This window comes from Loxodonta africana, chromosome Y (genome assembly GCF_030014295.1).
Source record: "Loxodonta africana isolate mLoxAfr1 chromosome Y, mLoxAfr1.hap2, whole genome shotgun sequence".
Lineage (NCBI taxonomy): Eukaryota > Metazoa > Chordata > Mammalia > Proboscidea > Elephantidae > Loxodonta > Loxodonta africana.
The window spans coordinates 22,883,349-22,901,167 of record NC_087370.1 but is presented as its reverse complement, the minus strand read 5'-3'; the positions used below and the strand labels follow the sequence as shown (position 1 = coordinate 22,901,167).

Sequence of the window (17,819 nt, the reverse complement as noted above, 5' to 3'; positions counted from 1 at the left end):
AAACGTCACTTGATTCCAAAAAACCAAATGAAACCTGTTGCTGTTCAGTCAATAGGGTTTCCAAGGAGTGGCTTGTGGGTTGGAACTGTGGACCTTTTGGGTAGCACCCAAGCTCTGAAACGCTGTGCCAGCAGCCTACCTGAATTCTATCAGGTACCTTAATTCCCTATTGCTACATATCCTGTTTACAGAATCAAGGGATTAGGATGTAGACATCTTTGGGAGATCATTATCCTGCCTGCCATTGTGGTCATGTGACATAATTTTGGCCAAAGACATGTAACCTGACAGTCTGTTAGGTGGAGCTTGTTGGAACACATATTTTCCCTATGCAAAATAAAAGGAGAATCATAAATATAATGTTGAGGAAAAGAAGCCAGACATCAAGGAATACATTGTGTGATTTCATTTATAGAAAGTTAGAATTCTGACTAGTGGTGACCCTGGGAGTGCTGACAGAAGAAAGCTTCTGTTTTTGGTCTTGGTCGTGGTGCTCGTTACTTTGAATAGAAGTGAAATTTCGTTGAGCTTTTTGTATGACACTTTTTCATATGCATAATATACCTAAAAAAAAAGTTTTTTTAAGACCCATCTGGCACTACACTTTGTGCTTTTCCCTTACTTTTCTCCCAGTCTTCCTGCCTGGTATTTAGTATCTACAGGTATAGCGGGTATTCTGCGACTGTGAGGATGTGACAAGTGATGTATAGAAAAGTAAAACTTTAATTTGTCACACTTTTTGGTTGCACTTTTTATTACTTTCAATGTAATGCCATCCGTAACTAGATTAAAGGTTCATGGTATATTTTAGAATGCTTTTAGCATGTCACTTTAATAAAGGAGTACATGGAGAGTAAATATGGTTATATTCCATGTGTACTTTGTAATAATTAAACCATGTATACTATATATCCTTTATGACTGCTATACTGGAAGAAATTTCTTAACAAATTAGAAGAACTCCAGAGGAGTTATTTTTTTCGTGCTTAAGTGAGGACTTAGTGGGTTATTAAACCGTGTCTTCAACTAAAGGAAGTGACATATCTATTTCTAACGTCATTTTATGCATTATCAGCTGTATCATCATTTCCTACATTACTAGCTGGTAACCTTGCAGTCTCCAGTGACTGTCATGTCTCTTCAATGAATTGAAAGCTCCTTCTCTTTCCAATTTGTAAATATCTGTCATCTATTTGCATTTGAAATACCCCTCCCTGCCAGCAGCACTTTCTGATTTCCTGGAAGAAAGGTTTAAAAACTCGGCCATGCATGTTCTGCCATCTGCTAATCCCGGGGCTGGGGACCCTTAAAAATATGTTACAGAAAGCAGCTTAATCAAAGGAAAAACAGAGACAGAAAGAAATGTATACCTATGGAGTTTCATTTATCCCAGCTGTTCTGAAGGGCCAGTCTCCTCCAAGGTCATCATTTTCACAGTGGTAACATATATGTGAGAGACAATGGAGTGGGGAGGGGTTCACCTTGCTTCTACTAACTGGTGTCAGGTGTGGACATGAGCTGACCCACCAAGAAAACATTTGTGTACCATGTATTCCAGCACTATCATGAAAATGTCTCCTTCATTAAGAAAATAACTTAATGGCAATAATTCTAACTACCAACTAAAGCCTCGCTATTCCATGTGTGGTCCATGGAACAGCAGCACTAGCCCCACGTGGGGGCTTATCAGAAACGAAGTTTCTGGAGCCCCACCTCAGGCCTACAGAATTAGAATCTGCATTTTAACAAAATCTGCAGGTGATGTGTTTTTGTAAGAACGTTTGAGAGCCACTGGTCTAACTGATGGAAGAGTAAATAGGGCCAGAATTACCTTGAGGCAGTGGAAGGTAAAAGCAAAAATAAGAGTTTGGGGGCCATGAATAACCTGAATATTACAATGAATTTTGGCCCCCTAAAGATGAGAAATACATAAATCAATACATAGTATATCTGGGGTATTAATTTTAATAGGCGATTAGAGGACCCAAAAACCAAAACCCAGTGCTGTTGAGCCGATTCCGACTCATGATTAGAGGACAAAAACATCTAAAGCAGCCCCTTTACGGCAATAAAGAAAAGTTTAGAAACAGTGTTCTAGGGGTATGGAGGTACAGAAGGCTTTGGTGAACAGTAAGTGATACTAAACTGAGTTGATGGGTATTCATTATAATTGATAATCTTGGTATATCCTTGGTATACCATATTTTTAAGCAAATAATACGTGCCTTCTACTTTGGCTTGCTGACCGTGCCCTCCCCACACAAGGTATTTTCTTAAGTGCCACCATCCCAGTTTTTTTTAAGTGTCGCTGTGAAAAATAGTTTGTTTAGCAAGCTTATGAAAATACCTTGCAGTGGGAGGCTGTGGCTGGCAAACAAACGTAGAAGGCATGCATTATTTCCATAAAGATACGGTATCCTTACTGTATGGTATTATATCTCAAGATTACTATCTATTATATCTGAAGCACTTTGAAAATAAAGTTAATCCTTGTTAGAGACATTTTGGGGTAATTTTTTTGTATTGGTTTTATTTAACTTTGCATTACTTTTGTAATTCCTTATATCAGACTTATAAAAAAGATTGCGATAGTTTGAATGTGAATACCACTAGACTGGATCAAGATTTCCAGAACTCATGTGTAGAAAATGATCAGTTTACATACTGCTGTTGATCCTGAATTGCAAGGAATTGAAATTAACTACATGGGACTGAATGGACTAAAAGATTACTATGGTTACAGTTACTATACCAGAGTGAAGCTCTCAGAACACGAAGAGACAGAAAAATGTCATAAACTCACTGGTCTGTTGAATCCAGATAAAAAGCCAGGCCTATACTCTTAAACAACATAACAGAATAGAAAGCAAATAGGGAACCCAGGGCCTTAAAATGTGTACATCAATTCCTTGGTAAGATTGACTCATTTGTACAGAAAAAGAGGTCCTAAAGAAAACTCATTAACTTGCCAGAATATCAGATGGATAGATATCAGACCCTATGAGAAAACCTGAATACCTCAAAGAAGAAAGAAAAGAAACACAAATGGGAACTCATTTTCCCAGTGTGGAAGGAGAAATTGCAGGTGGGAACTCATTTTCCCAAAGTGATCCCTGAAATTCCAAATTGCTTCTAGTATACTTAGTTTATAGTGTTTTTGAATATGAAACCCAAACCAGGGTCCCAGTAGGTGGAGTTCGAGGCTCCCTTGTCAAGGATCCTATTCCCAGGGCCTGAAACTTTGCTCTACCCAAGTCAAAGAAAATTCCTAGCAGGGTTTTGTCAGTGATTCATTTTACAGTGTACATCCATTGTATGAGAGTTCCCCTGTGCTGATGGGCAGCCCGATGCTGTGGCTCATTCCAACATCAGTGTCTCCCTATTGGTAGCTTCCTAAAGATAGGCCTCCTCTCTGCTTCTTCAGGATAGGCTTCTCTTGGTCTCCTGAGGACAGGCTCCTCTTGTTCTCATCAGGACCAGCTCCTGTGGCCCTGCTGTCTATCACCAGTGACTGTAAATGGGCTCCAAAGCTTTGCTACTTTTTGTCCAGGTTGGTTGACATTTCCTGGATAAGCTGTAAACAACTTGTGGCTTGATACTTTTTCTCTGGTCCTGGGCTTTTCCCACACTAAAGCAGTAGAAACTTTTTAACTGATCAATAAGTTCCTAGTGCATGCCAACTCCAACACCTAGACCCTCTTGTCTGCCATACTTATGCCCTCTCTTACAGTTCCAACATGTTGTTGCTTTGTCCCTGGGTGTAATCACCTGTGTGGCCATACATCCAGGTGTGCTGTAGGATCCTCTGGCTCCTTTGAGTACTTTGTGTTTTTCTTTCCGCGATTGACAGAGTATTCCACAATACCCACAGACTCCCTTTGGAGGGAGATTAACACATGCATTCTATGGCCCACAGTTTTTTTTCTTTTTGAATTAACCTTGCATAACTTTAGATCCTCATCTTTCAGCCTCTTTTATACACACCTCAGGTCATAAAACATCTCTGGACGTGTGCACAGTAAAATGGAAAAACTGCTTCCCTTTTTCAGGGCTGTGTGGACAAGGTCACAGTAACTAATTATTCCTTCGTCTTTTACTCAAACTTTCCTCTCCTTTCTTTTCTCCGTTTCTAGAAAGGCATTACCATTTACCCTGTTATGTCAGAAAGGTGGAAATCAGGCATGTTACTTCTGTTTACCTCAGTCACTGCCCATTAAGTCTTCAAGTTCTGCTACTTGTACCTCCAAAACATAGTATTGTCTACTTCTGTAACAGATGTTCATCTCCCTCAATATTTGTTGTCACCTTGGACTTTGATCATAGAATTCCTGAGTTTCAGTTCTAAATCTGGTCGCCTAGGACCACCATTTTATTTCCCAGTAGTCCTTGCTACCAGATGGGACCATGTGACTGAGTTCTCTTCGATAAGCTCTAACTAAAAGTGTCATATGTAATTTCTAAGAAATCTCCTTAAAGGTAGACAACTTACCTCTCTAAGTATATTTGATTACTGAATTCCGCATTTCAGTTTATATTCGCATTTAAGACAACCCAGGCTTTTCTCTGTAGAGGGAATAAAGGACAGTCATGGCTAGATCCCAAACATCAGGGGGAACCACTCAACCACAGGCCCCGACTTAGAGCGCTTTAGGTTCTCGTAGGGAAGCCACCTCCTGAGCAGTGAGCATCCTGGAAGCGGAACTGAGCGTTCTGGGTGGGCAGCTGCGGACGTGGCAGTCGTGTTGTGGTGTGAGGGCTCTGTTCCTCAATGACCTGACGTTACCTCTAATCTGCTCCAATCTGGGCCAGACCCTTTGGCCTGGTCTACCACTGGTCGCTTACACACATGCACAGGCTTGCACACTAACTGGTGTCAGGGATGGACATCAGATCACACACCAAGAAGACATTTGTGCACCATGTATACCAGTGCCGTTAGGAAAATGTCTCTGAGGCCTCCGTGGGGATTTCTCCGCATTCCGTCGCGGTTCCTCTCCCTGCTCGCTGCCGCCAAGCCACAGCTTCTAATTTCGTTTTGGCTCTACCACACTTTGCTGCCCTAATCATTATTTGTATTTGTTGCCAGAATTCTGAGCATGCGCAGGACCTGAAGGCCTGTGTCCTCAGTCTGTCCTTAGACATGAACTTCACAACATGATTCAACATCTGGACCTCCAGATGTGGACATGGGAGAGCTAAGGGTGGAGAGTTCTGGGCACCAAAACCAACCCCCAGACGTCATCGGAATTAGAAAACTCCCCAACTGCCTCAGAGGGGGAGCAAGTGGCCTTATGGTTGCTAAACCCAGCTTTACTCCCTGTTTGCACAGACAATAAATTTCCACCTTGTTTCCCTTGGAACAGGTGGTGTGGCGTCCATCTTATTTCAATCGGCTAATAGGACAGGACAAGGGCCCTCGTTCGGTTATATCTCCTCCGTAAACAAAATAATTCAGTGGTAATAATTATAATCACCATCCAATGACTCTTGATTCCAAGTGTGGTCCATGGCTCAGCATCGCCAACACTACTTGATAGCTTATCAGAAATGCAGCTTTTAGGGTCCTACCGCAGACGTATAGAATCAGAATCTGCATTTTAGCAAGATTCCTATGTGACTTGTTTCAAGTGCAATCCAGTTTAGGAGCCACTGGTGTAACTGAAGAGTAAATAAGGCCATAATTATTGAGAATGAAATGTTGAAGCAAAAATAGGGTTTAGGGCTTAAAGTTTCCTGGATATTACAATCAACTGAGGCCTTCTAAGGACAATGATTACAAAAACTGACACACAGTATGTCTGGGGTATCAATTTTAATCTGTAATGTGGGGGAAAAAAGGGTCTAAAACAGTTCCTTTGGGGCAATAGAGAGGAAATAAGGACAACCCGGAACAGATCCCAGACACAACCAGGAACCAATGAACTCAACGCCCAAAGTTGGATCGTGCTGGGTTCCCGCACGGAAGCCCTCCGCTGAGGCACCCAGCGCGCCCGGAAGCGGAAGTGGGCATTCTGGGTCGGCAGCAGCGGTCGTGGTCCTCGTGCTCCTGTGTGAGGTCGGTGTGGCCCACCTGCTCTGCTGTCGGGTGAGCGCAGGTCGAGTCCCGGGTCTGAGGGCGCCGTGCCCGCTCCCCCGCCCTCCTGGTCTCTCTGCTCCCAGAGCCTCGGGCCTCCCTGGAGCCGGGGAGCCGCCGCCGCTTGTTTCCTGCGCGCCCCTGGCCCCGCGGCCGCAGCTGCTTCCTGGAGGCCGTGGAGGTGGGACCTGTGTGTGTCGGTGCGTGGACAGGTGAGGTGGTGGGCACCGTGGGAGCCGCGCACACCTGTGCTGTTCAGGGAGCGGGGAGACATGCAGGGTGCCGGGCCTCCCGGGCGCCGGGGTCGCTCCCTGCGTCTCCGTGCCCCGCCCCCACCGCCGGTTCACCCGCCGACCCCCGGTTCTCTTTTCTGTTTTGTTATGATTCAGACTCTTTGGCCTCATTTATTATCGCTCCTAACACACTTTCTCTCTCTCTCTCTCTCTCTCTCGCATTCTCTCTCTCTCTCGCATTCTCTCTCTCTCTCTCGCATTCTCTCTCTCTCTCACATTCTCTCTTTCTCTCTCGCATTCTCTCTCTCTCGCATTCTCTCTCTCACATTCTCTGTCTGTCTCTCTCACACTTTGTCTCACACTCTTTTATACTCACACTCTCTTTCTCTCACACCCTCACATTCTCTCACACTCTCTCTTGCACTCTTTCTCACGCTCTCTCTCACGTTCTCACACTCTTCTGTGAACACATACAACCGTTCATTGAGCTATTTCAGAAGGGCTGGGCAGCGTGCCAGGTACATTGTATAAAATACCGCATCTTTTATCCTCCAAACAACACTGGGAAGGAGGGAGCATTTGCAGCATTTTATAAAAGTAATATTCTTCAAGAAATTGCCCATGGACACAGATCTCGTAAGTGGCTGTGTCTGGGAGCGTATTGATCACAGTCTCCCTGCCTACAGTGGTTCCTCTTTGTTTTCTGTGCTTTATCAGGCAGGATTTTTGTTGAGTATTACTGGTCGTAGGGAAATGAAGATAGTGGTGATGAATATAACCTCCTCCTTTAATGGTTATATGTGTTTAGGACTGATAAACAATCAAGAATCATGAGTTGGAAATTGTACCGTCATTTACGACTGTGTTTATCCCGATTTTAGGATGAAAACATTTAGGACGAGGCATCTTTCGAGGAGTTTCTTTGGGTATAAGGAATGAATTTTTGTCATGATTGTGTGAGAAACAATATAGCCAATCTTGAATGTTCTGATATAAAGTGTGATGTTGCTGAACAGTCTGAATGCCAGCAAGGAAGGGTTTATAGAGCTCACACAGCCAGTGCGTGTGATCTGTGCTGAATTGGATGTTGTGAGTTTAATCATAATTTTAGCTATCAGAAGAGTAAATACTAAGAATGAGGGAAAAATGGGAGGCATGTGTAATGAAATTAATGCGAATGTTTCAGCAGATCCTAGAGGATGAGCCCCGTTACAGTTTCATTAAATGAACCTCATCTTTTGTAGTAATTATTTTGTAGAGTAAAAGAGCCAGGTACAGAGTCTCTCGATGGTGGAAAGTGTTTAGATTACTAGCTGAACAATAGGTGGCTTGAACTCACTGTCTTAAGCTGGGTTTTCTAGAGAAGCTAAACCAGTAAAGCATATAAATGTATATACAGAAAGAGATTTATGTCAAGGATATGGCTCACACTGCTGTAGATGCTGGAATGTCCCAAGTCTGTGGGTCAGGATATAGGCTTCCTCCTAATTAATGTAGCTGTAGTGGCTGGAGAACCCCAGATCAGCAGGTCAGTGAGCAGGGATCTTGCTCACAGTCTGCGAAGATCAACAAATCCCAAGATCAACAGGCAAGACTGCAGGCAAGCTGCTAGCTCAAGTTCCAAGAACCAGAATTCAGACGAACAGGAGCCAGGTGCAGGATCCAGGACAAGCACAGCTTGACCAGGACAAAGCCATAGAAGCTTTACAGACACATCCAGCTGTCATGAGAGACTGAGGTCCAGGGCTGGAGGGCTGGGGACCATTGTCTCTGGGGACATCTAGCTCAACTGGTATATTATAGTCAGTAATGAAAATGTTCTATATCCAACTGTGGTGAGTAGCAACTGAGCTCTTTAAGTCCTGTGAGTGGCAATGTAGGATACCACTACTGGTCCCATCCTGGCTGCCACAAAAAGGAACGAAGAACACCAAAGACACAAAGGAAAGATTAGTTCAGAGGACTAATGGATCGCAACTACTACAACCTCCACCAGACCGAACCCAGAACAAGACTGCTCGGGCAGAGATCACAATAGAGGGTCCTGGGGAGTGCGAGAGAAAAATGTACAACAAAATTAAAATTCACCGGAGGCGGGGGGGAAAGACAACGTTTCCTGTTCTAAAAGAGACTGGAGAAATCTCAAGAATATGGTTGACACCCTTTTAACTCAATATTGAAGGCACGCCTGAGGTTCACCTTTCAGCCAAAGATTAGACATGTTTACAGGGCCAACAATAACACATGTGAGGGATGTACTTCATAGTTGAACCATGTATACAAAACTGATGGGCACACTAGCCCAAAAGCATCAACGAGAAGGCAGGGACAGGAAAACTGGGTAAGTGGAAACTCAGAATCTGCGGTGGAGAAGGGAAGAGTGTTAACACATCGTGGGGTTGGCAACCAGTGTAGCAAAACAATTTATGTATTAACCGTTCAATGAGAAACTAATCTGCTCTGTAAGCTTTCACCTAAATCACATAGAAAAAGGGTAGAACAGTGTGATAGGGTGTTTTGGATGTACTCTTTTTGTAGTTTAGATGAAGTTTCATAGAACAAATTAGCCTCGCACCATACAGTTAGTACACACACTCTTGTATGACATTGGTTAACAACCCCACAGCATGTCAACACTCTCCCTTCTCAAGCCCAGCTTCCCTATTACCAGCTTTCCTGTCACTCCTGCTTTCCAGTCCCTGCCCTAGGGCTGGTGCACCCGTTTAATTTTGTTCCATGGACCTGTTCAATATTTGGCTGAAGGGTGAACCTCAGGAGTGACGTTACTACTGAGCTGAAAGGGTGTCTGGGGGCCATACTCTCAGGGTTTCTCCAGTCTCTGTCAGGCCAGCAAGTCTGGTCTGTCTTCTTGAGTTAGAATTTTGTTCTACATTTTTCTCCAGCTCTGTCCGGGACCATCTATTGTAATCTCTGTCAAAGCAGTCGGTGGTGGTAACCAGGCACCATATAGTTTTTTTTTTTCAGTAGCTTTTTTTTTTTAAACTTTTATTGAGCTTCAAGTGAACCTTTACAGATCAAGGCAGACTGTCACATATAAGTTTATATACACCTTACTCCGTATTCCCACTTGCTGTGCCCCTAATGAGTCAGCCCTTCCAGTCTCTCCTTTCATGACAATTTTGCCAGCTTCCAACTCTATCTTCCCATCCCCCCTCCAGACAGGAGATGCCAACACAGTCTCAAGTGTCCACCTGATGTAATTAGCTCACTTTTCATCAGCATCTCTCTCCTACCCACTGTCCAGTCCCTTTCATGTCTGATGAGTTGTCTTCGGGAATGGTTCCTGTCCTGTGCCAACAGAAGGTTTGGGGACCATGACCGCCGGGATTCCTCCAGTCTCAGTCAGACCATTAAGTATGGTCTTTTAATGAGAATTTGGGGTCTGCATCCCACTGATCTCCTGTTCCCTCAGGGGTTCTCTGTTGTGCTCCCTGTGAGGGCAGTCATCGATTGTGGCCGGGCACCAACTAGTTCTTCTGGTCTCAGGATGATGTAGGTCTCTGGTTCATGTGGCCCTTTCTGTCTCTTGGGCTCTCAGTTGTCGTGTGACCTTGGTGTTCTTCATTTTCCTTTGCTCCAGGTGGGTTGAGACCAATTGATGCATCTTAGATGGCCGCTTGTTAGCCTTTAAGACCCCAGACGCCACATTTCAAAGTGGGATGCAGAATGTTTTCATAATAGAATTATTTTGCCCATTGACTTAGAAGTCCCCTTAAACCATGGTCCCCAAACCCCCGCCATTGCTCTGCTGACCTTTCAAGCATTCATTTTATCCCGGAAACTTCTTTGCTTTTGGTCCAGTCCAGTTGAGCTGACCTTCCATGTATTGAGTATCGTCCTTCCCTTCACCTAAAGCAGTTCTTAGCTACTAATTAATCAGTAAAAAACCCTCTTCCACCCTCCCTCCCTCCCCTCCTCGTAACCACGAAAGTGTGTGTTCTTCTCAGTTTATACTATTTCTCAAGATCTTATAATAGTGGTCTTATACAATATTTGTCCTTTTGCCTCTGACTAATTTTGCTCAGCATAATGCCTTCCAGGTTCCTCCATGTTATGAAATGTTTCACAGATTCATCACTGTTCTTTATCGATGCGTAGGATTCCATTGTGTGAATATACCACAATTTATTTACCCATTCATCCATTGATGGACAACGTGGTTGCTTCCAGCTTTTTGCTATTGTAAACAGAGCTGCAATAAACATGGGTGTGCATATATCTGTGTGAAGGCTCTTATTTCTCTAGGGTATATTCCGAGGAGTGGGATTTCTGGGTTGTATGGTAGTTCTATTTCTGTTTAAGATAACGCCAGATAGATTTCCAAAGTGGTTGTACCATTTTACATTCCCACCAGCAGTGTATAAGAGTTCCAATCTCTCCGCAGCCTCTCCAACATTTATTATTTTGTGTTTTTTGGATTAATGCCAGGCTCGTTGGAGTGAGATGGAATCTCATCGTAGTTTTAATTTGCATTTATCTAATGGCTGATGATCTAGAGCATTTTCTCATGTATCTGTTAGCTGCTTGAATATCTTCTTTAGTGAAGTGTGTGTTCATATCCTTTGCCCACTTCTTGATTGGGTTGTTTGTCTTTATGTGGTTGAGTTTTGACAGAATCATATAAATTTTAGAGATCAGGTGCTGGTCGGAGATGTCATAGCTGAAAATTCTTTCCCAGTCTGTAGGTGGTCTTTTTACTCTTTTGGTGAAGTCTTTAGATGAGCATAGGTGTTTGATTTTTAGGAGCTCCCAGATTTTTAGGAGCTCCCAGTTATCTGGTTTCTCTTCGTCACTTTTGGTAATGTTTTGTATTCTGTTTATGCCTTGTGTTAGGGCTCCTAAGGTTGTCCCTATTTTTTCTTCCATGATCTTTATCGTTTTAGTCTTTATGTTTAGGTCTTTGATCCACTTGGAGTTAGTTTTTGTGCATGGTGTGAGGTATGGGTCCTGTTTCATTTTTTTGCAAATGGATATCCAGTTATGCCAGCACCATTTGTTAAAAAGACTATCTTTTCCCCAATTAACTGACACTGGTCCTTTGTCAAATATCAGCTGCTCATATGTGGATGGATTTATATCTGGGTTCTCAATTCTGTTCCACTGGTCTATGTGCCTGTTATTGTACCAGTACCAGGCTGTTTTGACTACTGTGGCTGTATAATAGGTTCTGAAATCAGGTAGAGTGAGGCCTCCCACTTTCTTCTTCTTTTTCAGTAATGCTTTGCTTATCCGAGGCTTCTTTCCCTTCCATATGAAGTTGGTGATTTGTTTCTCTATCATCTTAAAAAATGACATTGGAATTTGGATCGGAAGTGCATTGTATGTATAGATGGCTTTTGGTAGAATAGACATTTTTACTATGTTAAGTCTTCCTATCCATGAGCAAGGTATGTTTTTCCACTTAAGTATGTCCTTTTGAATTTCTTGTAGTAGAGCTTTGTAGTTTTCTTTATATAGGTCTTTTACATCCTTGGTAAGATTTATTCCTAAGTATTTTTCTTCTTGGGAGCTACCGTGAATGGTATTGATTTGGTGATTTCCTCTTCGATGTTCTTTTTCTTGATGTAGAGGAATCCAAGTGATTTTTGTATGTTTATCTTCTAACCTGAGACTCTGCCAAACTCTTCTATTAGTTTCAGTAGTTTTCTGGTGGATTCGTTTGGGTTTTCTGTGTATAAGATCATGTCATTTGCAAATAGAGATAATTTTACTTCTTCCTTGCCAATCCGGATGCCCTTTATTTCTTTTTCTCGCCTAATTGCCCTGGCTAGGACTTCTAGCACAATGTTGAATAAGAGCGGTCGTAAAGGGCATCCTTGTCTGGTTCCCGTTCTCAAGGGAAATGTTTTCAGGTTCTCTCCATTTAGAGTGATGTTGGCTGTTGGCTTAGATGCCCTTTATTAGGTTGAGGAATTTTCCTTCAGTTCCTATTTTGGTGAGAGTTTTTATCATAAATGGGTGTTGGACTTTGTCAAATGCCTTTTCTGCATCGATTGATAAGATCATGCGGTTTTTGTCTCTTGTTTTATTTATGTGGTGGATTACATTAATGGTTTTTCTGATATTAAACCAGCCTTGCATACCTGGTATAACTCCCACTTGATCATGGTGAATTATTTTTTTGATATGTTGTTGAATTCTCTTGGCTAGAATTTTGTTGAGGATTTTTGCATCTATGTTCATGAGGGATATAGGTCTGTAATTTTCTTTTTTTGTAATGTCTTTACCTGGTTTCGGTATCAGGGAGATGGTGGCTTCATAGAATGAGTTGGGTAGTATTCCGTCATTTTCTATGCTTCGAAATACCTTTAGTAGTAGTGGTGTTAACTCTTCTCTGAAAGTTTGGTAGAACCCTGCAGTGAAGCTGTCCGGGCCAGGGCTTTTTTTTGTTGGGAGATTTTTGATTACCGTTTCAATCTCTTTTTTTGTTATGGGTCTATTTAGTTGTTCTCCTTCTGAATGTGTTAGTTTAGGTCGGTAGTGTTTTTCCAGGAATTCATCCATTTCTTCTAGGTTTGCAAATTTGTTAGAGTACAATTTTTTGTAATAATCTGATATGATTCTTTTAATTTCAGTTGGATCGGTTGTGATGTGTCCCTTCTCGTTTCTTATTCGGGTTATTTGTTTCCTTTCCTGTATTTCTTTAGTCAGTCTAGCCACTGGTTTATCAATTTTGTTAATTTTTTCCAAGAACCAGCTTTTGGCTTTGTTAATTCTTTCAATTGTTTTTCTGTTCTCTAATTCATTTAGTTCAGCTCTAATTTTTATTATTTGTTTTCTTCTGGTGCCTGATGGATTCTTTGTTGCTCACTTTCTGTTTGTTCAAGTTGTAGGGACAGTTCTCTGATTTTGGCTCTTTCTTCTTTTTGTATGTGTGCATTTATCGATATAAATTGACCTCTGAGCACTGCTTTTGCTGTGTCCCAGAGGTTTTGATAGGAAGTATTTTCATTCTCGTTGCATTCTATGAAGTTCCTTATTCCCTCCTTGATGTCTTCTATAACCCAGTCTTTTTTCAGGAAGGTACTGTTCAGTTTCCAAGTATTTGATTTCTTTTCCCTAGTTTTTCTGTTATTGATTTCTAGTTTTATTGCCTTGTGGTCTCAGAAGATGCTTTGTAATATTTCGATGTTTTGGATTCTGCAGAGGTTTGTTTTATGACCTAATATGTGGTCTATTCTAGAGAATGTTCTATGTGCCCTAGAAAAAAAAGTATACTTTACAGCATTTGGGTGGAGAGTTCTGTATAAGTGAATGAGGTCAAGTTGGTTGATTGTTGTAAGCAGGTCTTCAGTGTCTCTATTGAGCTTCTTACTGGATGTCCTGTCCTTCTCCGAAAGTGGTGTGTTGAAGTCTCCTACTATAATTGCGGAGGTGTCTATCTCACTTTTCAGTTCTGTTAAAATTTGATTTATGTATCTTGCAGCCCTGTCATTGGGTTCATAAATATTTAATATGGTTATATCTTCCTGATCTATTGTCCGTTTTATCATTATATAGTGTCCTTCCTTATCCTTTTTGGTGGATTTAAGTCTAAAGTCTATTTTGTCAGAAATTAATATTGCTACTCCTTTTTTGCTTATTGTTTGCTTGATATATTTTTTTCCATCCTTTGAGTTTTAGTTTGTTTGTGTCTCTAAGTCTAAGGTGTGTGTCTTGTAGGCAGCATATAGACAGATGGTATTTCTTTATCCAGTCCGAGACTCTCTGTCTCTTTATTGGTGCATTTAGTCCATTTACATTCAGCGTAATTATAGATAAGTAAGTGTTTGTTTTTTTTTTAAGTGTTTAGTGGTGTCATTTTGATGCCTTTTTATGTGTGTTGTTGACAATTTCATTTTTCCACTTACTTTTTTGTGCTGAGATGTTTTTCTTTGTAAATTGTGAGATCCTCATTTTCATAGTATTTGACTTTATGTTTGTTGAGTCGTTACGTTTTTCTTGGCTTTTATTTTGAGTTATGGAGTTGTTATACCTCTTTGTGGTTACCTTAATATTTACCCCCATTTTTCTAAGTAAAAACCTAACTTGTATTATCCTATATCGTCTTGTATCCCTCTCCATATGGCAGTTCTGTGCCTCCTGTATTTAGTCCCTCTTTTTGATTATTGTGATCTTTTACATATCGACTTCATTGATTCCCTGTTTTGAGCATTTTTTTTTAATTAATCTTAATTTGTTTTTGTGATTTCCCTATTTGAGTTGATACCAGGATGTTCTGTTCTGTGACCATGTGTTGTGGTGGTTTCTGGTATTATTGGTTTTCTGACCAAACAATTTCCTTTAGTATTTCTTGTAGGTTTTGTTTGGTTTTTGCAAATTCTCTAAGCTTGTGTTTATCTGTAAATATCTTAATTTTGCCTTCATATTTCAGAGAGGGTTTTGCTGGATATGTGATCCTTGGCTGGCAGTTTTTCTCCTTCAGTGCTCTGTGTATGTCGTCCCATTCCCTTCTTGCCTGCATGGTTTCTGCTGAGTAGTCTGAACTTATTCTTATTGATTCTCTCTTGAAGGAGACCTTTCTTTTATCCCTGGCTGCTTTTAAATTTTTTTCTTTATCTTTGGTTTTGGCAAGTTTGATGATAATATGTCTTGGTGTTTTTCTTTTTGGATCAGTCTTAAATGGGATTCGATGAGCATCTTGGATAGATATCCTTTCGTCTTTCATGATGTCAGGGAAGTTTTCTTTCAGCAGATCTTCAACTATTTTCTCTGTGTTTTCTGTCCTCCCTCCCTGTTCTGGGACTCCAGTCACACGCAAGTTATCCTTCTTGATAGAGTCCCAAATGATTCTTAGGGTTTGTTCATTTTTTTAAATTCTTTTATCTGATTTTTTTTCAGCTATGTTGGTGTTAATTCCCTGGTCCTCCAGATTTCCCAGTCTGCATTCTAATTGCTCGAGTCTGCTCCTCTGACTTCCTATTGCGTTGTCTAGTTCTGTAATTTTATTGTTAATCTTTTGGATTTCTGCTTGCTGTCTCTTTATGGATTCTTGCAACTTATTAATTTTTCCACTATGTTCTTGAATAATCTTTTTGAGTTCTTCAACTGTATTATCAGTGTGTTCCTTGGCTTTTTCTACAGTTTGCCCTGTTTCATTTCTGAGGTCATCCCTGATGTCTTGAAGCATTCTTATATCTGTATCTGATAATTCCAGGATTGTATCTTCATTTGGGAAAGATTTTGATTCTTTTGTTTGGGGGGGTTGGAGAAGGTGTCATGGTCTGCTTCTTTATGTGGTTTGATATCAGTTGCTGTCTCCTTGCCATCACTAAGATATAAAAAAAATTATTTGCTCACTGAGTCTTATCTTGTTTTGTTTTCTTTCAGTGTATGTGGATGGGCTACCAGATTGTGCTGTCTTGTTTGTTGCAGCCCTTGACTGACTTATGACCTATTACCAGCTGGTTTGGGCTGTTGCCAGATATATAGGCCTGAGTCTATTCACTATTCTTGAGTAGAATCTGATTTTGGGTCATCAAGTGTGTGCTGCACCCTAACACCTATCCACCTCGAGAAGTAGTGGTGGGAGTTGTGTGCACCAGATTCTATTAGCAGCTCAGGTTCACACTCCGGGGGGGCGGGTAGGATGCTGACAGGCTTCCCCCAAGTGTTAGTGAGGTAGGTGTGTCTCTATTCCTATAGCATCTTGGTAGGAGGGCTCTGCAGCTGTACCTTAGGCCCCCAGTGCAAATACTTCTACTGATTGGTAGGTGTCACCCTCCGTAGACCCCTAAGGCAAGAGGCTAGGTGGTCTGGGGGGAGCTTCAGCCCTCAGTTCCCTGTTGTCGGTCAGTTAGGGCTCTGTTGAATAAGCAGAGATATCAGACCTGGGGAACTTGTTTTTCCAGTAAATCCGCTAAAAAAAATGCAATCAGATCCCTATCAGAACTGCTTTTGCATTATAAGAGCCACCTTCTTCCCTGTAAGGATGAAAGCCCGAGATTTGGATCATCTATGCTTGGCTGGAGCTGGTTCTGTGTTTTTAGTGCAATTAGGGAAGGATTTTTGGTCCCTGGGTCTTTTGTGGTTGCTTCTCTCAGGCTGGAAGAATGGGCTAGGAAAAGACCAAAAAAAAAAAAAAAAAAGAAGGGGAAAGCAAAGCCACGGAGCCAGAGCTGTTCTCCCTCTGGCTCAGGAAATTCCAATGTTAATGAAGCCGCCTGGGAAGGGGAGGGGAGGGTTCAGAAAAACAGAGAGTAGCACCCCGGAATATAGCCAAAGTTGCTTATCTTGCTTGGGATGACTATTTTATCTGAGATTCCTGAGGGGCGTGTCGCCTATGTGTGCTGGCTGTGTGGAGATTGTCCCCGAGGATCTGGCCCACTGAAGCCGCGGTCACATCCTCCGCTGCCAGTCCAAAGCCCAGCGTCAAGGTTCCCCTGCTGGGACCCTGCATTCCCGGCTCCAAAATCAGTCGCTGCCTCCCGGGGACTTCTTGTCCCGCCAGCCGCGTGGCCGCGCCACTCCTGCGGAACGGCTGGGCCGCCTCCCGGGGTTAGTTCAGGGGAGTAGGGCTGCGCTCCGTGTTTGCGCCGTGACCAGATGCCGCGTTCAGCTCCCCTGTGCCCAGTCCAGAGCCCGGCGCCAAGGTTCCCCGGCTGGGACGCTGCATTCCCGGCTCCAAAACCAGTCACTGCCTCCCCAGGACTTCTCCTCCCACCAGCCGCGTGGCTGTGCCGCCCGCGCGGATGGCTGGGCCCCCTCCCGGGGTCAGTTCAGGAGGCTAGGGCTGTGCCCCGTGTTTGTGCCGTCACAGATGTCATGTTCAGCTCCCCTGCGCCCAGTCCTAAGCCTGGCGCCAAGGTTACCTGACGGGGTCGCTGGCTCCAGGCTCTGAAAACAGTCGCTGCTTCCCCGTAGTTGTTCATTCTCCGTCTCTGTCACTCAGGTCAACTCTTTAAATCTGTGTTTGTTGTTCAGGGTTCGTAGATTGTCATGTATGTGATTGATTCACTTGTTTTTCCGAGTCTTTGTTGCAAGAGGGATCCGAGGTAGCGTCTACCTAGTCAGCCATCTTGGCCCCCTCCTCTCACACCATATAGTTTTGCTGGACTGTCTGGTAGAGGCTGTGGTAGTTGTGGTCCATTAGTCCTTTGGGGTAATCTTTGTCTCGTGTCTTTGGTTTTCTTTATTCTCCCTTGCTGCAGGTGGGGTGAGAACAGTGGAGTATCCTAGATGGTCGCTCACAAGCTTTTAAGATCCCAGATGCTAGTCACCGAAGTAGAACATAGAACATTTTCTTTATACACTCTGTTATGCCAGCTGAGCTAGATGTTCCCCGAGTCTATGGTCCCCACAGCCTCAGCCCAGCAATTTGGTCCTTCAGGGAGTTTGTTTCTATAGAGCTTCCATGACCTTGCTTTGAACAAGTTTTGACACAGTTTTTGGGGGGACACAATTCAGTGATGATCGAAGCAGAGAAAGTGTGGGTGGGGGGTATTACATGATACAGATTGGAGGAGGCAATGGCAGCAGATGATTTAGAGCCA

At 42.7% G+C, this 17,819-nt stretch overlaps 1 protein-coding gene across 1 annotated transcript in view; it reads left to right on the top strand.

Annotated features, from left to right (window-relative positions):
• The first annotated feature begins 6,046 nt into the window (after positions 1-6,046).
• Positions 6,047-17,819, top strand: part of LOC135229045 (zinc finger protein 345-like) — a 29,301-nt gene continuing 17,528 nt past the window's right edge. Inside the window, exon 1 of the mRNA XM_064278790.1 lies at positions 6,047-6,285. The gene's annotated coding sequence lies outside the window, so the exon portion shown is untranslated. The remainder of the gene's footprint in view (positions 6,286-17,819) is intronic.